Genomic DNA, 21,969 nt, shown 5'->3' on the forward strand with positions numbered 1-21,969 from the left:
TGAATTATATAACACATTCTATACCATATATTTCCTAATATTTTACATATACACAGTGATAATATATAATATACTACATATACAGTCATATAACCCATCATGACATTTTGGTAAATGGACCACATATAAGACAGTTGTCCCATAAGATTGTAATAATAGATTTTTTTCCTGTATCTTTTCTATGTTTAGATATGTTTAGATACATACATACTTACTGTTGTGTTTTAGTTGCCTACAGTATTCAGTACGATAATATACTGCACAGGTTTGCAGCCTAGGAGCAATAGATATACCATATAGCCCAGGTGTGTAGTGGACTCTACCATCTAGTTTGTGTAAACACACTCTATGATGTTTTCACAATGACAAAATCACCAGGTTTTTCGGTCAAACACCACTTTAGATATTGCTGTTAAGCAACTTTGCAGTTGTGATTAATATCTGCAATCATTGACCTTACGTAAAGGAGATTGTCCTTTATAATGAGAGCAGGTCTCATCCAATCGGTAGAAGTCTAAAAGAGCAAAAGCTGAGGTTTCCTGGAATTATGCATCAAGATTGTTACATGGAAATCCTGTGGGCATTTCCAGATTTCCAGCTTGTCCTCATGATAATTACAGTACTCATTTCGGCAGCTGGTCATGTGGTCGTAGCTGGTACTGATGACTACCTTCTTCTACTACCCATTCTGTATTCCCTTTGCCTTCAGCAAGCATCTCAGCAGGTCATAGTTTTTCTCCTGGTGGAGTGACCCAAACCTTCATTCCTGAAGGGTCTGGGCCATTTGTAGTCCTGCCTGGATTGGGCTGTTGTAGTTTCCCACTGACCTTAATCACAAGGCATGATAATACTAAGAGACACTCTAAGGGATTGCCTGTATTCCACTCATACTCTTCCTCACCTCCATTGTGGAGTAGTAGGCTGATTTTATCTTGATAGTTGAGGTCAGTCACCCCAGCAAACACTGTAACTCCCTTCTTAACCTGTTGACTTAGAGGTAGGAGGAGCCCAAAGTGTCCAGGTGGCAATCTTAACTTCCAGTTTAATTTTATCGTTATTGTGTCTCCTGGTGGCAGCACTCCTCCTTCTGAAACTAAGACCTCTGGACCAGCAGAATGTAATGTCACAGGAACAGGAAGCAAAAATTTTGCCAATGGATCACTAGGGATGATGGTGAGTAGTGCCACTTCTACTTCCACCCTTTGATTCCTGGACCCCTGAATCCTGGTTATGGGAGAAACAGTATGATATGTTAGATGCTGATTCAGAGCATACACAGCCTTTTAGAGAACTTTGCCCTAGCCCTGCAAAGTATTGTACCTAATTGGCATTGTAATTGTGACTTCAAAAGGCCATTCCACCATTCTATCAATCACCTACTTCCAGATGATGGGGAACATGGTAAGACCAGTGAATTCCATGAGCATGAGCCCACTGCCACACTTCTTAAGCTGTAAAGTGAGTGCTTTGGTCAGAGGCAATGCTGTGTGGAATACCATGACGGTGGATAAGGTATTCCATGAGTCCATGGATGATAGTGTTGGCAGAAACATTGCCTGCAGGATAGGCAAACCCATTATCTATAGAAAGTGCCTATTCCAGTGAGAACAAACCTCTGCCCTTTCCATTATAGAAGAAGTCCAATATAATCCACCTGCCACCAAGCCGCTGGCTGATCACCCCAAGGAATGATGCCATGTCAAGGGCTTGGTGTTGGTCTGTGCTGCTGGCAAATTGGGCACTCAGCAGTAGCCGTAGCCAGGTCAGCCTTGACGAACGTAAGTCCATGTTACTGAGACCATGCATTACCTCCATCCCTCCCACCAGGGCCAATTTGTTCATGCGCCCATTGGGTGATGATAGGGGAGGCTGGGGTAAGAGGCTGAGTGGTGTCCACAGAATGAGTCATCCTATCCACTTGAATATCAAAATCCTCCTCTGCCGAGGTCACCCTTTGGTGAACAGTCACATGGGATACAAATATCTTCACAGTTTTTGACCACTCAGAAAGGTCCATCCACATACCTCTTCCCCAGATTTCCTTGTCACCAGTTTTCCAATCATGCTTCTTCCAAGTCCCTGACCATCCAGCCAAACCACTGGCTACAGCCCAGAATCAGTATATAATCACACATCTGGCCATTTCTCCTTACAAATAAAGTGCACAACCAGGCACACTGCTCGAAGTTCTGCCCACTGAGAAGATCTTCCTTCACCACTGTCCTTCAGGGATGTCCTAGAAAGGGGCTGTAGTGCTGCAGCTGTCTACTTTTGGGTGGTGTTGGCATATTGTGCAGAACCACCTATGAACCAGGCCGTAGTCTTCTCTTCCTCTGTCAACTGATTGTAGGGAACTCCCTATGAGGTCATCGATGCAGGCTGGTGGAGAGAAGGCAGGGTGGCAGGAATGGAGGCCATGGGCATTTGAGCCACTTCCTCATGTAACTTACTTGTGCCTTCAGGATCTGCTCAAATCTGATCACGTATATACCACTTCTATTTGATCATGGAAGGCTGCTGTTCATGACGCACTTTGTGGGTAGGTGGGTCAGAAAGCACCCAGTTCATGATAGACAGCTCAGGTCACATGGTGACTTCAGTTTCCACCAAAGCCCAGTAACAGGCCAAGAGCTGTCTCTCAAAAAGGAGAGGTGAGTAGTTATCTGCAGAAGATGGCAGAGACTTGCTTCAAAATCCTGGGGGCCTCCGGTGTGATTCACACATGGGGGGCCTGCCAAAGCCTCCAAGCAGCATCCCTATCTACCACTGACACCTCAAGCACCATTGGATCTGCTGGGTCATGTGGTCTCAGTGGCAGAGCAGCTTGCACGACAGCCTGGGCCTGTTGCGGAGCCTTCTCCTGTTCTGGACCCCACTCAAAACTGGCAGTCTTTCGAGTCACTTGATAAATGGGCCAGAGTAACACACCCAAATAAGGAATGTGTTGCCTCCAAAATCCAAATAGGCCCACTAGACGTTGTGGCTCTTTCTTGGTTGTAGAAGGGGCCTAATTCAGCAACTTACCCTTCAGCTTAGAAGGAATATCTTGACAGGCCCCACACCACTGGACCCCTCAAATTTCACTGAGGTAAATGTTCCCTGAATTTTAGTCAGATTTATTTCCCATCCCTTGATATGCAAATGTCTCACCATAAGTCCAGGGTGTTTGCTACTTATTGCTCACTGGATCCAATCAGCAATGTGTGGTATCTTGTGAAAGGCAAAAGCGATCAAGATCTCTGTGAACAAGATTGTGACACAAAGCCAGAGAGTTTACACACCCCTGAGGTAGGAGAGTAAAGGTATATTACTGGCCTTGCCAGCTGAAGGCAAATTGTTTCTGGTGGGCCTTATGGACAGGAATGGAAAAAAAGGCATTTGCTAGGTTAATGCCTGCATGTCAGGTACCAGGAGATAGGTTATACTCTGGAATGAGGTCAAGTGAAAGTGACGGAGCTCTGTTGTCCTTTCAGGTTTTACTGTAGTGCTTCCAGCAAGTATTTTGTCCTCTGGTTGCCCTTTCTTTGATATAGTAGAAAGAGTGTACTCTATATTTTCAATAGTAAACACCTGCCAGTATTTACTAAATTAGTGACCTTAGGTGAGTAACTTAAAATTTCTGAGACACAATTTCCCCATTTGTCAGTTGGGAAGAATGACACCTAGCACTGCTGTTTGGATTAAATGGGTTATGATACAGGTTTAAATGGAGACAAACTCACTTCAGGAAGCTGCTAGTCATCATTGCATGTCGAAGTCTCCCAAGGAACCTCAAACCAGATCCTAGCAATCCAAGCAGTGAGTCTAGTAAGGGCAAATTAACCACCCGGGGTTCAAAGTCATCTCTCTTCCACAGAGCATGGCTTCAGACAATGCTGAATATGTTTACTTTCTTTATAGTAATGTTTAAATTAACAGTATGGTAAACTGCAGTTGGCTCTTTTCCCATGCAATTGGTTTTTATTTAATCCTTTCCTAATCTTGGTTATGACTTTTGCTAAAAGATTTTCAGGAAATGTCTGGCACATTTGCCACTACTCCTCTCCCTTACAAATACTAGAGAGGGCTCAGCGATTATTGAACTCTTTAACTTAGATCCAAGAACAGGGGCACAGACTCAGAATCCTTCACCACATGACCATTCAGGCAGCCACACCCACACCATCAGCATCATCATTTTAAATATGTAACATGGTTCAATCTCTGAGTTGAATGTAAAATGTTCAGGCAGACTGTGCTATCTCCCTTATAGAGCAGTACTGAGTGTGCACACAATGTGGTGAATAGTTATGAAGTACTTAGAATCATGGTGAAGTCCTCCAAAGATGATTCTTAACAACCAAATTGAAAATCTTATGAGTATGATGATAAAAGGCCCTAAACTATGAGAAGAAAAGATTCATTAAAATTTTTTGGAAACAAGTTGTTTCAACATAGATATTATATAATACATGTAATTAAAGCATATATCTCATCAAGAATCCAGAACAACTATAGGCTGCTTTGTAATCTCCAGTCCTGCTAAGTCAGTGTAGACTTGCTTCCTACAGAGCATAAGGCAGATGTCACTTAGGGGCAGGTCCATTTGCCTGCACATGAAGGTGAAAACTTATATAAATTAATTCCAGGAAACAATATAGTATTAAAGCATTGTTAAATCTTGATCATTTACATAGAAGTGCAGAGCAGGTGTGTGTGATTCAGAGAATTCAGGACACAGTTCCTTTGGTTGTAGGGATATTTTCCAGAGAATTCACTGATGAGCATAATTGGAAGCAATTCTGATTGCACAAACATCACAGTAATTTATATGTTAAATATTGTGGATGGTCATTTTATAAGGTTTAAATGAAGAAAGCAAATCACTTAGAGTTAAAAGACATCAAGTTCTGACATATTTTCTATTAAAAACAAATATTATGGATCTCTTCAACTTATTCCTCCTACTTAACTGCAATTTTCTATCCTTTAACCAACATCTCCCCTCTCCACCCACCCCCATCCCCCTTCCCTCTCAGTCTTTGGTAACCACCATTCTAGTGTATGGCATGGTGACTATTGTTAATGATGATACACTGTATTCTTAAATATGCTAACAGCCTGGATGTTAACAGTTATCATCAAAAAGTTGATAACTATGAGAGGTAATGCAAATGTTAATTAGCTACGTGTAACCATTCCACAATGTGTATCTACTTCAAACCATCATGTTGTAAGTGATAAATACATACAATTTATCTGTCAATTTCAATAAATAAATAGATAAATTTGAAAAAAGCAAATAATATGGTTCTTTACATTTATTTTGTTTTAGATTTATAGTAACTTTTAATCTGTAACTTGTTATATTTCATCAGTCTAGGAAAATTCTTAATGGATATATCTTAAAATATTGTGTCTATCCCTTTTTTTGGTACAGTAGGCTTTTTTTTTTTTAAGATAGGGTCTTGCATTGTTGTCAGGCTGGAGCATAGCGGCATGATCATGGTTCCCTGCAGCCTCAACATCCCAGGCTCAAGCAATCCTCCCACCTCAGTCTCCCAAGTAGCTGGGACCACAGGTGCACAATACCATGCCCAGATAATTTTTTTTTTTTTTTTTTTTTTTTTGTAAAGACGAGTTCTCACTATGTTGCCAGGCTGGTGTTGAACTACTGGGCTCAAGCGATCCTCCTTCCTCAGCCCCACAAAATGCTGGGATTACAGACATAAGCCACTGCACCTGGCCTCTGTCCCACTTTCTATCTCTGTTAGAGTAGGTGGAGACATAGACATGAGCAGGAAAGGCAGCCCTGGAAACGTTGCCACACTAGCAATCAGAGAAAAACAATAGTCTCATCTTTAGCTGGGTGTGGTGGTGGGTGCCTGTAATTCCAGCTACTCGGGAGGCTGAGGCAGGAGAATCAGTTGATCCTAGGAGGTGGAGGTTGCAGTGAGCTGAAATCATGCCACTGCACTCCAGCCTAAGCAACAGAACAAGACTCTGTCTAAAAAAAAAAAAAAAAAAAAAGAACAAAGCAAACAAAAAAATTGCTACATCTGGAATTACGATTAGGCTTCTCTGGATCTAACTGGGACTTACCTGACCCTAACACAAGAAAGCTTCAATAGGGACTTTCCCCACTAGTAAGCATGCACACTTTTGATTTGGCTTGCACTAAAGCTAACCTATTGCTTATTATATTTGATGCTAATGAGACATACAATGTATGTACTAGCAGGTACAGCCACAAGGCATGCGTACCCAGTGGACCATCCAAAACATGCTTGTAAGTAACACCTCTTCACACCCCTTTCATAAATAATCATGTAAGAACTCCATAAAGGGGGTTCCTCAGTGTCAGCCCTGTCTGTCTGTTTTTCAGAGCAGCCCACTTTGACTTAGCTTTCAGAGTGTACTGTCGCTTTAATAAAACCCTGCTACTGCTTCACTGTGTCTGTGTGTCACTTGGCTGAATTCTTCCCACTGAGAAGACAAGAACCAAGGACCCTACACTTCCCAGTACAATCTCCACTTATTTGGGGGCTTCAATTATGTATAATATTCATTCATATGCTAAACCTTGGCTCCATGTCTCTTTTGTATTTTACACCTTTGTTTCGCTTTCGCTCCACCTTTACTGCCAGTGCTTCAGTTGCCATAATTTTCTTACGACCTGCTCCCGGTTCATTAATTCTTTCCAACTCTGCCTAATCTGCCCATAATTCTATCTATGGCATTTATCAAATTAAGAATTATATCTATAAAGGTAAAAATTATATTTCAGCTTTAGAATTTTACTTCTATTTTTAAATGTATATTCTGCTAAATTTCTCAGTTTTATATTTATTTCCTCACACCTACTAATGACAGTTTTTGAAGTTTATGTCTAATAACTTTTATATTAAAAACTATGATTATATGAATAGTTTCTCCATCTTCTTGTTCGTCTTCTTCTCCTTCTCTCTGTTCTTCATTTTCAAGCATTTGATCTTTTTTTAAAAATATTCCTGATGATCCAACTGAAACAGATACTTTGTATTAAAAAAAGGTGGAGAGATAATTGAGTCTGTAGTAATACTTTACTTTCCCAGAGAGGATTCACTTTAATCCAATAAAGTATGGAACTGATTCAAGGCTACATTGTAGTCTTTATGAGGTAAATTTATGGCTCTAGATTATCTTCCTTCAGAAACAACTGGAAATCTGATTTTTTTAAAACCCAGGGCCCTGCCTCTTTGGAGGATGTAGCTGAATTTGTCTAATTACGCTTCTTGCAGGTTTTTGGTCTCTTGACCACTGCTTATGCTAGAAGCTGATGCTCACAATATACACTTGGACTGAGTTTACTTAAGCCTGGGTTTCAAGCTTTCATTAACATAGTAAAAGCCAGCCTAACTTTCCTGGAAGTGAAAGCCAAAGTATGATCCTCAAGAGAGAATATTTCAGTTGGCATACAAACGTATTAATAATTAATTTGCTTGGAATTTTTATAATTTGCTTAGGGTGCTTAAAGGGCCAGATTATGAGAAACTATAACCTCAAATTATTCACTGCATAATGGTAATACATATTGGGGATTGCATTTTAGAGAGAAAAAGGTTCATGTGATCCTCTGTAATGTGATTATTGCATGAATGTTCTAATAATCCTACACTGTCCCTTCAAATGCGAGTGTGGAGGTCAGAGGATGGGGATAGTAGGGCAGACAGGGTGCTAGAGAATGAGGAGATTGAACCTCCAGTTAAACAAACTGAATCAAAACATGGCACAAACATACAGCACAATTTGAAAATCTTTTCAAAGGATATGCTTTATTGGTTTCTCTGCGTTCCCTTGACAAAGAAAGCAGATCATGTGAACTATTTGGGTATTTCCACTGCAATGTAAGGAAAGTGAAGAAACCACAGTGAGAAAAGCAGGAGGCAGAGAACTCTCCTAGGCAGATGGGGAGGGTCCCCGGAGAACTTCTGACCACCCAGGTCATTGTGCACAGGGAGCTTGCCTAAACATGCTCACAGTGAAAAATTCCGTACCTTAACACATGCACAGTAAGGGAATTAAATCAGTGTAGAGTGGCTCAGACTCAAGGGCCCGCATATGCACTGGAAGGGCAGGATGCTCAAGGGAGGAGCCTGGCCTCCTCAGCTCATGTGTAGAAGTCCTGGTATGCCACTGTGAGGGAGAGAATATCTCTCTTTGCTGAGTGCTTTCCTTTTGCTTAATAAATTCTGCTCTCCTCACCCTTCAATGTGTCTGCATTTCTAATTTTCCCTGGCCATGAGACAAGAACCTGGACTTGGACTTAGCTGAACTAAGAAGCAAAAATCCTACATCAGCAGGGCAAGGAAGCAATAACACCTCCAGTAGGAATGCCACCAAAAATACTGCAATCAGCCTTGCAGAACCTTGGGGTTATTGGGGAAAAGGTTGCAAGGCAACAGAATCACGTTAGACACAGGAAGGGACAGTCAGCATTATCCTGGTGCAGGACCTGTTTGTTTCGTACACCTAAATGCTCCCATATAAAACAGCCTCCATTACTCTCCTAAGTATTAAGAATTTGAAGAGTAAGGGAGGGATAGGCTGAAGCCCCAGCAGTGACAATTCCATAGAGTAAAACTCCTTAATTGTATGGCTATGACTTCAAAAAGTGGGGGCATTTTATAAGCCTCGTTCCCAGATAATACTTCTGAAATCTACTATCTGAAAATCAAAGTTTACTTATGTTAATGTATAATAAGATTGCCTCAAGTACATTAACATCTTTTTTAAAAAAATATTATTTTTCTCACATTTAAAAGCTATTTACTATGCAGTCTATTTTCCTTGTTTTGTGCACATGTGCATGTGTGTTTTTGTTGCTATTTGGTGTCATGGTTAATTTTATGTGTCAGCTGGAGCTAGGCCACGGTGCCCAACTATGTGGTCAAACATTACTCTGAATGCTTTTCTGATGGTGTGTTGGATTAGTTCAACATTTAAGTTGGTGGAAGTTGAATAAGTAGATTACATTCCATAATGTTAGTGGGTTTCATGCAATCATTTGAAGACCTGAATAAAACAAAAGACTGACCTCCCTTGAGCAAGAAGGAATTCTCCAGCATTTGGCCTTCATACCTCAACTGCATCATCAGTGCTCCCTGGAGCTCCATCCTGCCAACCCCCATCAGATTTTGGAGTCACAAATCCTCCACAATTTCATAAGCCAATTTCTTAAAATAAATCTCTGTCTCTGTCTCTGCCTGTATGTATATGTATGTCTCTCACAATGGATACAACATACATGCATACACACACACACACACACACACACACACACACACACACAGACACCACATTAACCCTCTCCTCTTTAACTTCTTATCCACTATTAATCTACTGAAAACAATGACAAAATTGCTGTTTCCTTTCATTCTTCCTCCCCACTCCCTCTACAATAATGTTACAGCGGTTAATAATGTATTTATTGATATTTTCATTTCAATAGTTAAATATGAGTATATTTTATTTGCTAAATTAAACAATATAGTTTTTCTCCCAGCTTTCAAATGAAGCTATTAGGTTGGTATCTTTGTGGGAATATAAAGTTAAAGAATTTATACCACTACCCATTTTCTTTATGTCATTCTTTGCCAAATGTTATTAGTTGCATCATTTCTTTTTGTCAGGATTATATAATATTTACAATCTGTTTTTCACACTAATCTTCACATTTATTTTCGCCTTAATTCAATAGCCAATTCACCAACAATTTTTTTGTGGATAAGTCATTTCCTTTTTGTTTTCATTAATTAATTTTTTAAACAGCTTTACTGAAGTATGACTGGCAAACAATAAACTCCAAATATTTAAAATTGTAATTTGATAAGTTATTTTTTGAAGGTGTCTAATTTATTTTTTTCATGTGCCTGATAGTTGTTGTTTAGTATATTAAAATCTTTGCCTGGCCTAAGATCACATATATTTTCTCCTATATTTTCTTCTAGGAGATTTATAATTTTAGGTATTCATCTAGGTGTACAATCCTTTCTGAGTTAAATATTTTTATTTGACAATATTTAATTTTAAAATATTTAATGTAAATATTTACATGAAATTAAGTATATGTTTTCCTTTTTTATTTTTCAAAAACAGTACAGAATTTTATCCACTTGCCTTCCTCTAATGTTAATGTCTTACATAGTGTGTTGGTTAATTGTAGATGTCAGTTGGGCTCGCTGAAGGGTTATCTAGGTAGCTGGTGAAGCACTATCACTGGGTGTGTCTGTGGTGTTTCTGGAAGAAAAATCAGTGGACTAAAGAAGATCCACCCTCACCAATGTGGGCAGGCATAATACAATCAGCTGAGGTCCCAGATTAAAAAAAAAAAAAGTCAGGAAAAAAGGCAAATTCTCTTTGTCTTTTCTGGAGCTGCCCCCCTCTCCTGCCCTTGTACATCAGAACTCCATGTTCTCTGGCCTGTGGACTCTGGAACTTGTACCAGTGGGCCCCCAGTTTCTCAGGCCTTCAGCCTCAGCTGAGAGTTACACCATTGCCTCCCCTGGCTCTGAGACTTTCAGACTTAGACTAAGCCACATTATCAGCTTCTCTGGGTCTCCAGTTTGCAGATTGCCCATTGTGGGACTTCTCAGCCTCAATAATCATGTGAGCCAATTCCCCTAATAAAGTCTTTCCTATATATCTATATCTATGTCTAAACCTATATCCATATCCATATCCATATCCATATCCATATCCATATCCATATCCATGTCTATCTCATTGGTTCTTTTTCTTTGAAGAACCTTGACTAATACACATAGCCATAGTATAATTTAAAAAGCTAAGAAATTAACTTGGGTGCAATGCTATTAGTTAAGCTACATATGCGGATTTCACCAATATTTTAAATCATGTAATTTTAAAATATTCTAATAAAATTATTTAAGTGTGGTAAAAACAACATAAAATTTACCAGCTTTACAATTTTTAACTTGACGGTTCAATGTTGTTAAGAATATTTCCATTGTTGTGCAACCAATTTCCAAAAATCTTTTCATCTTGTAAAACTAAATCTATACTCATTAAGGAACATCCCACATCCCCTTTACCACATTCCTGGCGACAACCATTCTACTTTCTGTTTACATGATTGACTACTCTACATAACTCATATAATAGAATCATACAGTTTCTGTCTTTTTGTGACGAGATTATTTCACTTAGCATAATGTCCTCAAGGTTCACCCATGTTGTAGCATATGTCAGGATTTCCATCCTTTTTATGGCTGAATAATATTTCATTGTGTGTATACATCACGTTTTGTTTATTCATTCCTCCATAGATGGACATTGGGGTTGTTTTTACCTATTGGCTACCACGAATAATACTGCAATTAACCTGGGTGTGAAAATATCTCTTCAAGATTCTGCTTTCAATTATTTTGGATATATACCAAGAATGGGGATTGCTAGATAACACAGTAATTACAAAAAGATTTTTTTAAGGAACAAACCACACTGTTTTCAATTGCAACCTACTTTACATTCTGACTAACAGTACACAAGGATTCCAATTCCTCTATATCCCCATCAAGAATCTTTAAAATAGTAACAATACTAGTAGGTATGAGGTAATATCTCATTGTGGTTTTGATTTGCACTTTATTTGTGATTTTGAGTATTTTTTCATAATGCTTGTTAGTCATTAGAAATCACTTTTGGATAAATATCTATTCAAGTCTTTTGTCCATTTTCTTAATTTACTTGATTGGTTGTTTTGTGTTGTTTATTTGTAAATCTTTGTCCATTTTGGATATTAATCATTAGCATATTTGTGAAGTACAAATATTTACTCCCATTTTGAAGGCTGACTTTTTGCTTTGTTGATTGTGTCCTTTGTTGTGCAGAAGTTTTAAGTTTGACTTAGTCCTATTTGTCTATCTTTGCTTTTGTTACCTGTATTTTTGGTGTCATAGTTAAGAAACTATCATCAAATCCAATGTCATGAAACTTTGTCCCTGGTGTTTTCTTCTAGGTGTTTTATGATTTAATCTTTGATCCATTTGGAGTTTTTTTGTGTGTGTATATGATGTAAGGTAAGGGCCCAACCATTCTTTTGCCTGTTTTCCCATTATGATTATTCAGTTATCCCATTATAATTTCTTGAAGAGTCTGTCCTTTTGCCATTCGTTATCCCAGACCCTTGTCAAACATCATTTTCCCATATATAAGAGGGTTTATTTGGGGACTTCTATTCTATTCCACTGGCCTAGATGTCTGCTTTATATCAATATCATACTATTTTGATACCTTTAGCTTAGTGCTTTTCGATTTTTAAATAAATTTTATTTTATTTTAGTAGGCAAATAATAATTATATATATATTTGTGGAGTACAATGTGATGTTTCCATACATTTATACATGGTGGAATGATCAAATCAGGCTAATTAACACATCCATCACCTCACATACTTATCATTTATTTGTGGTGAGAACATTTAAGTTCCACTCTTTTAGCAAGTTTGAAATATATAATACATTGTTATTGACTATAGTAACCATGATGCTCAATAGATCATTAGAACTTACACCTCCTATCTAGCAAAAACTTTGTACCCCCGACCATCATTTTCCTTTCTCACCCACCATGCCCCACCACAGCCTCTGTTAACAACAATTCCACTCTCTATGAGTTTAATATTTCTAGATTTCTTGTGTGAGTAAAGAAGATAAATCCGTGAGTTGAGAAAAACAATATAGTAGTATTAGTGAGCAGTTTTTCATTGTTGGCATTTGGGGCTGGTACTACTGGTTACTCTCAGAAGAACCATAGAGAATGGAGGGATGGGTTAACTGACATGTGTACCCATCAATTCCAGCCTGTTATTGCTTGAAGGTTGCTCCTATGGGTGTTAATTACCCAGCAACTCTGGGCTTTCAAAGAAAAAATCTGTGCAAGATCCCAAGGCAACCTCCCAAGCTCTCTGGAAGAGAAGCAGAAATATGCAGGTGATCAATTTATTCTGCTAGAAACTGAAGTGCTGAGAATAGGCTACTTTTTGCAGAAAACTCAGATGTGGGCCAGGTGTACATGTGGTTGTGTGTCAATCGTGTGTGCTACCATACACTTCTGTCCCACTCAGGATTACTCATGCCCACTGTGAATCTACTTTGTTACTACACCTCAAGTTGGTAGCCAACTGTCATCTCTGAAAGTAAGTGTTTAAAATATGAGAATCTGCAAGACATGCCATAGTTTTACTGCTGCGGCTGGTCCTCTGGCTACAGCTTATTTCCATCATTTCTCTTCTACTAGTATAACAGGCACTGAAGACTCCTACTTTTTAGCCAGTTTTTCCACTCATTTAGTTTTATTGTCCAGTTCAAACATACTATCTTGAGAAATATGAGTACCTCATTAACCTGACTTCATCAAGTTCCTGTTGCTCTAAATTCCATTTTACTATTCTCACCTATCATGGGACCAGTAAAAGTTACCCAACTGAATCCCTGGGTTCCACACAAACTCATCCAGGCCCCCATATGTAGCAGTAATCTTAAGTCCTCTGATTATTCCCACTAGGATATAATTTTTGTTTGTTTGTTTGTTTTTTGCTTAGTGGTTTACCAACAAGACCAGATGTCCATTGTGGTCTGGTGGAGCACTTACTGTATACTCTTGGAAAAACACCCTCCCTCAGCAAAGGCACTTCTAATCATACTTAGCCTAAAAGTGTGGATAGGATAAGAGAAATTCCCCACATGGGTCACTTGGAGTGAAAGTGGAAGGAGTCAATTATCTTTCCATCCTCTTGGTTCCCAAACCAAGGAGATCCTTGAATACTCAAACCCATATAATGGACTTATGTTCAATATATATACTGCATCCTGAAAGAGCACTACACTCCACAAGAAGACATCTTTGGCCGGGCATGGTGGCTCACGCCTGTAATCCCAGCACTTTAGGAGGCCAAGGCTCATGAGGTCAGGAGATCAAGACCATCCTGGCTAACACGGTGAAACCCCATCTCTACTAAAAACACAAAAAGTTAGCTGGGCGTGATGGCACACGCCTGTAGTCCCAGCTACTTGCGAGGCTGAGGCAAGAGAATCACTTGAACCAGGGAGGCAGAGGTTGCAGTGAGCTGAGGTTGTGTCACTGCACTCCAGCCTGGGTGACAGAGCAAGACTCCATCTCAAAAAAATAAAACAATAAAATAAAATAAAGACATCCTCAAGAGGACACCCTCACTGAGATTGACTGCATTTCTACATTTAACCCTGACAGCTGTTTCTGGAGGATGGAAGGAGATTCTATCATCACAGTTCCATTGTTCATATCTATGTCACCATAAAATGAGCCCCTCATTCAAAGATAATGTTGTTATTTAATGTCAGTAATGAAGAATGCCTGTAGCTCTTTTAACACTGGTAGAGGCACTACTGACAGATAGAATCCTTTATTCAGATAAAGAATCAGTTGTATTAGGGGCAAAATATTGCCCTCCCCATGATTGAAGAGGTCTAATGAAACCAACACCTCAAGCATTGTTTTTGGTCTCTTTGAAGTAGGGCACCATATATATAGCTTAGCATTCATCTTGATGGTGTGTTGGATGTTGAGCAGAGGCAGTAGCTACATCAGCCATGTGGAGGAAAAGTCTATGCTGTTAAATTTGCATGTAGACAGAGACTGGCTCACATCCACTGGGAATATTCTGTGCAATACTTGTTTGTGACTTCTTTGCACTAATGGTTTACGATGAGCATTGGTGTCAGATACAAAGACGCTTACACTTTGTGTGAATTCCAGAGGTCCATCCACACGCCTCTTACTCAGGCAACTTTTTCTCTGATATTCTAATCTTTCTCCTTCCAAGCTTTTCACCAAGAAGCCAAGCCATTTACGACTACCACTGAGTCTCTATCTGCACCTCAGACCACTTTGTCATCATATTGTATAAAACTCTATGAGAGCTTGAGTGTATTACCCAAGCTCTGAACACTGAAAGAACATATCCTTACTGCCTTTAAGGTCATCCATTAACCCAGCCCTAAATAATTGAGAGTCGTGGGATTCTTTCTCAAAGGTATCCAGTTTTCCCTTTATTTGATGGGCTCAGAATCTGAGAGCTGGTTCAGAATAACAAACAGGCCAAGGATCATACATTCCTTATTAGGGAGACTGAAAACATCACTTTATCTATCAAGTACTGATCTCCTTTGTCATATAAGTCAAGCAATATCCTCATTGACTCACCCATAGGCACACTATCCTATATTAGTTAAATTCAATGATCCTTGCATTTTAATGTTCCCTGAATCATCTCCTGACCTTGATATCCATCAGTTCCTCACTGTTTTTAGGGATAGGCGCCATCTCTTAAAAAGTAGCTTTCTTTGATACTTTGAGTAGTCTTATCTACTCTGCTTCTCTGAACCAAACTTTCTCTGAGAGGGCTTCTGCTGCCAATCACCCAGAGACTCTCTCAAAATGGCTATGTATGATTTATATGGCTTCTTGTCAAGTGAGCTCTCACCTTAAAAAGTGTGTGTGTACAGAGACTTTCTGAGATCTTCCACCTCTGGGCTGAGAGGCACTATGTCTCTACTCCCCTTTTGTTTTAATGTTTTATTGTTGTTGTTTCAGTGTATTTCCTTCCTCATAGGTGCTGCTTCTTCTCTGTTTGCCCCATTCCAAGACAGGACCTGGAACTTTGGAGGAAGCACCTCATCTCTATAGTACTGGCACGTTTGCTCATTCTTTCTCAGATGGACCAACTTAGCAGGCACCATCTTCTTTGGTACAGCCCCTTCTTGGGAGATGTGCCCAATTGCAACAGGCTTTGAAAGTAATTAAACATATTTTGGAGTCGCTAAATTGTACAGTTCTTTGACTTCTGCTGCAAATGGGGTTTGTGGACCTTTCTCCCTCACTCATTCACCTTGTTGCTGTAGTGATGTCCTGGAGGACAGGAAAAATACTGTTTCACATCACATTGCTTATATAAGAATATGCAGATTAGGACAATTGAAAAGAGAGAACCAGAACTTCTTGCCTGACTACAAAACTTTAATATAGAGATTTCAAAAGTTGAAACTCTAAGAGTGTATCAGAAACTAGTTTATAATAATAAGCGATTCATATAGTAGACATGAAAACTCTCACTTTATGTGTGGTTGCATGATCTTATTTAAACGGTAATATGCATAGGTATTATAGTTTCACTATCTTGAATTTATTATAAGGACATTGCAGCTCATGGAGCAAGGCAACTGACCAGGATTACTCAGTTATTAGTTTGTAGAGCTGGGTTTTGAGTCTCTAGACAACTAGTTCTAAATGTATTATTTTCCATTTTTTTTCTGTTCCCTTCTCCTCTTCTACTACATTATTATGAGAGTTACACACAGAAGTGATTGAAGTCTCACTGACAGAGTAAATGTAGAAGTTGTTTACTACATCAAGCAAGGAGTTTCTCATTTTCGGAAAAGCTGTACTTTAAGCCAAACCAACCAACACACACGCCACAGAGGGTCCAAATGATAAGTTGTTATCATAATTTATTTTTTATATGAAAGTCCACAAAAATTCCACATACTTCGATGAAATGATAAAATATACTATTAAAAATTGTGTTAAAAATAAATTAATATTAAACCATAACCAAGCCATGGTTTGGATTTGTGTCCCCATCCAAATCTCATGTCAAATTGTAATCCCCAATGTTGGAGGTGGGGCCTGGTGGAAGTTTATTGGATCATGGGGGCAGAGTCCCCCTTTGGTGCTGTTCTTGTGATAGTGAGTGAGTTTTCATAAGATCTGGTTGTTTAAAAGTGTGTGGCACCTTGCCGCTCTCTCTCTCCCTCCTGCTCAGGCCAAGTAAGATGTGCCTGCTTCCCCTTTGACTTCACCATGATTGTAAGTTTCCTGAGGCCTCTCCAGCCATGCTTCCTGTGCAGCCTACAGAACCATGAGCCAATTAAACCTCTTTTCCTTATAAATTACCCATTCTCAAGTATTTACTTATAGCAGTGTGAGAACGGACTAATACACATCTGAAATATTTGTTAAAGAGGGCGTGGTTTGACATATGTCTGATATTTGTAATCATATCTGAACTGGAAACAGCTGAATAGTCCAATTAGTGTTTTTAAAAATGTTATGCTTTGCTTTACTCTGGTTTGTATATTCTCACTCATCATATTAGCTTTCTTTGTCCCTTTGCCTCTGTGATGTTAAACCTCAAAGCTACTATCAATCATGTCTTCACCTTCTGCACTTTTCCATTCTTAAGCTTCCAAATGCTATTGGTGTTCATCAGAGCTGAGGTATGAATTGGGTTAAAGAACATTTTACTCCTTCAATATCCATGATCTATTAATTCCTGTCCTCTCTAATCTCTCCACCTCATTTAAAGGATTACAGAGAGTGAATTTGAGCATGACATTGCTTTTTAGCTACTGGATTGGAAATCAGGCTTACATTAAAGAGGCTCTTCTTTCATTTGTGGAAAGGTTAAACTACAATTGATAATTCAAAATCAGGTACTTCTGACACCACTGGATTAGAAAATAAGTAGCTCGAAAGGAAATTGAAACAACATTCACTAGATTGCTTGGATAGGTAGATGTGTGTGGAAAATGGCAAGAAAGAGGAGTAATCTTTTTTAATGACTAAAAAGTGCCAAATACTGAACTAGGGAGAAAGAGACAAATAGAAAGACATTTAATAAATGAGTGAGAGAAACAGACAGAGAAAAGAGAGTTGATGAGGCTGTTCATTTGGCACATGCCCTCAAAATCCATTACCCAAGCTTAAAAAGTATTTCCAAGAATGATTTTATCATTTCATTATTTTCTCTCCACTTTAGCCAAATCTTCATGAACTTTCTCTTAAACCTATAAGTGCTTGTCCTCTACAACATTGGCCCATCCCCACTGGGGGCTTTTCCAAGTTGGAGCTGCAAAGCTAGCCTCAGCTTGTCTTTCTCCAAGAAGCACGGCTCCTTCCTTCTCCAGGCCCCTTAAGGGGCGACTTCCGTGAGCCAAGGCAGGGCTCTATACAAGGGCTGGCACTGGGAGAAGGGCAAAACTTCAGAGGCAACGATGTACACTAATCAGGCTGGTATGTTTACATTGCTAGAGAAAGAAGCCTCCTGCAAAATCTAGGTCAATCTTTGTAAGAAAGACTTCACTAATCTGAAGCAATGGGAAGTAAGGGGGGTGGAGAAAGGCACAGTGGACAATTGGAGCAGAGGTATGGGGCGTCCAAATGGGGAAGTTAGGCTGGATGTGGTGGCTCACTCCTGTCATCCTAACACTTTGGAAGGCCAAAGTAAGAAGAACACTTGAATCCAGGGGTTTGAGGCCAACCTGGGCAAGGTAGTATGACCTTATCTCTGTAAGCAAGCGAACAAACACAAAATAAAATAAGAAAGTTGCTTTCTATTGTGTGGTCCAAGAGGTAAAATCAGGACTAAATAAATGAAGAAAATAGGAATCACCTAGACATTAGAAAAGGGAACTAGGGAATGGGTGCGGTTGCAGGGGTTGGGATAAGAACAAAGAATAAGAGAAGACACACAGAGGATGCAAAGGACCATGGTGACAGCAGACTTGGCCAAATCCAGCCACAAGATGGTGGCTAGGTCTGCTTAATGATGGAGGAAGGCTCTCAACATCTACGTCTCCCCTCCACCTCAGCATCCCTGCTTGAAGTTAGAGGGCTTAGGATAAGACATTCCAGTTGGACATTTTCTCCTACTGCAATGCTTTGCAAATGCACAATTTGTAGGCAAGGACAGGTTGTAAAATGAGGATCATTGCAAGGCCATTCTCCCCACAGAAATAAGAAAGCTCACAGGGACTGTCTCTAGTAAGGCCTAAGCTTCTTTTTAGGATAATAAGGTGTTTGGTCTATAGTCATGACTCATATCCCATTTGGGATTCTCTTACTGCCTTGTCTCACAGGGGTAAGACTTTAAAAGAATTTGATAGCTTGAATGCCAGGTCGTCATGACTTATGTATAGCATCTTAAAAAGGCTGAAAGCAAATTTACAAAGTCTGAAAGGTGGTCAGCATTTCAAGCATGCAAAACCTCTATGGCCAGAGCTCTAAGGAAAGCATAATATTAACCTGTCTGTGCAATACAAGGAGTCATGAATATTTTACAAACTACTGTTACTGTATAAATAAATGTTCATTGAATTGAATGGGAACAGTGGTAATAAATGTTAAGGAAGAAGGTAATGTTTACAGAGTACTAAATTTGGTCCTATGAATTAAACAAAACTCCTCTTGCCTAGCAGGGCAAGGCATCAACATAACCAGAGTAGAAATTGTTAAATAAATTAAACAGAATGCTGGATTCCTCCTGTACACTTTTTTCTCTTGTGGAATTCAGGCTACTCATGGGAGAGCATTTGTTTCCATCTAGGCTTCCTACACCATCATTAAGAATTTCGGGCAGGATGGCAGCCAGAGGTTGACATGCTCAGGCCACCTTCACTTAGCTGCTCTCCTCACTCCATCAATATCTGCTGATGAAGTCTAGATAAAGGGCATTTAACAGTAAGTATTCATATCGAAGAAAGGAGCAGGCCATCAAGAATCTATCCATCGACAGTGAGAGGCAGATGGCTCTGGAAGTGAGAGGGTGGCTTGTCTGATGCAGACAGTGATGAATTACATTTGATATTGCCCTGCAAACCCATGCATTCTGCGCATAAGACAGCACCGTAGCCTCTTCTCATGGTTGCTCTTGAGGATAATCCCGTGTATCTCATGGAAAGCGAGTGCAGTGAGAGGCCACATATCCTCTCAACACAAGAATGTAACAATGCCCAGGCTCACCCACGAGAGGCGAAGTCAGTGAACAGAACTGCTTCAGACATCTACACTCACACCAAAATCTCATCCCTGGATAGATGTCCTTCTGGTCTCTGGCCTTCCCATATTCCTCAATGAGTGGTGGGAAGAGATTTCTAGACTTTGATTCATTTCCAATATTTTGTTTTTTTTTCAGAGTGGGTCCAGCCCCCAGAAATGCTCAGTTGCTGTCTTCAGATATCTTAGGGAATGGATTGAAGAACATTCTGAACTTATACTGAGTGCATGCTAAAACAGAAGGATGACTGCTATGTCTTTACTGCTTTCAGGCTGGTAGGATGGAAGAAGCACAGCTCGGGAAACAAAGGAAATGTGGGTTTGGGTCCAAATTCAGTGCCCAATTTTAGTTATGTGATTTGGGGCAAACTATTTTATCTCATGGCATCAGTTTACTCACCGGCAAGGTATATAATTATTCCTATCATTATTAATATTGTTAGAATTTTAGAAAGAGAAGTAAAGCATCCGGTGAGTCTCTACCTCCTAGATAACAAGCAGTAAGCCTTCCACCCCATACCACTTTTCCCTTCACCCTTCCCTTTTCTCACCCTCCTTTCTTTGTGACCACTAATAGATCTAACACAAGACAGAGAGACCCCAGATAAGAAAAAACATGCGACCAGAGTGCAGATCATCACGTGCCCGAACACTGCTCTCTAAGAATAATCAGGATGTATTGTAATCTAATAAGATCTAATGTACTGAGAAATCCAAACTTTCTTCAACTTTCTGCTTTTTTCTCTCAACAAGACTTCTTTTCAATATATTCTTCAACACATTACTTATCAAACTTTTCCCATTCTCAGGAGACAAGTGTTTTTGAGTGAAGACTCTTTATTTTTAGTCAAATTACCACAGCTACCAAAGGTATGATGTTTTTTCAAGTTCTATTGATTCTAAAGAAATCACAAGAATAACTTGGATTATGTCATGTGTAGTCCAACAATCCCCTTGAAATGTCTACATCCTCATCCCCAGAACCTGGGACTATGTTGGGTTATGCGGCAAAGGCGAACTAAGGTTGCTGATGGAACTGAGATTTCTAATCACGTGACCTTAAGACAGGAAGATAATCCTCACCTCTCCAGGTGGGCTTAATGTACTCACAGGGGTCCTTAAAAGTGGAAGAGACATTCTGAAGAGAATCTCCAGGAGAGAAGGTCACCTCTGGAAGCTGCAAAAAGCCAAGAGGCAGATTATCAGCTAGAGCCTTCAGAAAGAAATGTACGCTTTGCACACCTGGATCTTTACCCAGTCAGATCCATGTCAGAATCTTGATCTACAGAACTGTAAGAAAATGAATTTGTATTGTTTCAAGTCACTATGTTTGTAGTAATTTGCAGTAGAAAACTTACACAGAATACAATGTATAAGCAGGAAGTACAGAAAACTTAGAACTACTATAATGATTTCATGAAATGACATTATTGACTGAGAAATCTTAGTACTTGAGAAAACTATTGATTTTGTGTTGTGCATGCCAACTCAGGTGCTGAGTCTGCTGACTGACAGAAGATCTCCATTGACATCACAGTTATTTCTTTCTTTGTCAATAGGCAGCCCGTGCACCCTTTCATGACACATTTCCAACATACAATGAGAAAAATCTTTGTATAGTTATGATTAGAATGAATTACTATTAGGACTAATAAGACATACATAGAATTATAAAATAATTATAATTTATATTTATATTGAGATGTTTACATTTATATAAGTATATATTATATAATATACTAATAATGCAAATTTATATATGATGTTATTCATATTTAAAAGTAGCATAAAATATATAACCATAATTATTTTATATCATAGCAAAAAATATTTGTGGAGAACACATACTCAGTCGAGGAGGCAAATAAAACTACATCATAGGCAAGTAAACATCCATTATAAGGTAAAAATGAGGCCTACAGTAGGATAACAAATTTTATTTTTTGCTGGATATATTTCCAGAATATTTTAGGCTAAAAAGAGAGCATCTTGGCCAGGCGTGGTGGCTCACACTTGTAATCCCAGCACTTTGGGAGGCCGAGGTGGGTGGATCACAAGGTCAGGAGATCAAGACCATTCTGGTCAACACGGTGAAATCCCCTCTCTACTAAAAATA

At 39.3% G+C, this 21,969-nt stretch overlaps 1 long non-coding RNA gene across 1 annotated transcript in view; it reads right to left on the bottom strand.

Annotated features, from left to right (window-relative positions):
• Positions 1-21,033, bottom strand: part of LOC129060255 (uncharacterized) — a 44,635-nt gene extending 23,602 nt beyond the window's left edge. The window contains exon 1 of the long non-coding RNA XR_008526832.1: positions 20,964-21,033. This is a non-coding gene — a long non-coding RNA (uncharacterized LOC129060255). The remainder of the gene's footprint in view (positions 1-20,963) is intronic.
• Positions 21,034-21,969: the final 936 nt, after the last annotated feature.

The sequence above is a fragment of the Pongo abelii genome, chromosome 6 (genome assembly GCF_028885655.2).
Source record: "Pongo abelii isolate AG06213 chromosome 6, NHGRI_mPonAbe1-v2.0_pri, whole genome shotgun sequence".
NCBI classification, from domain to species: Eukaryota; Metazoa; Chordata; class Mammalia; order Primates; family Hominidae; genus Pongo; species Pongo abelii.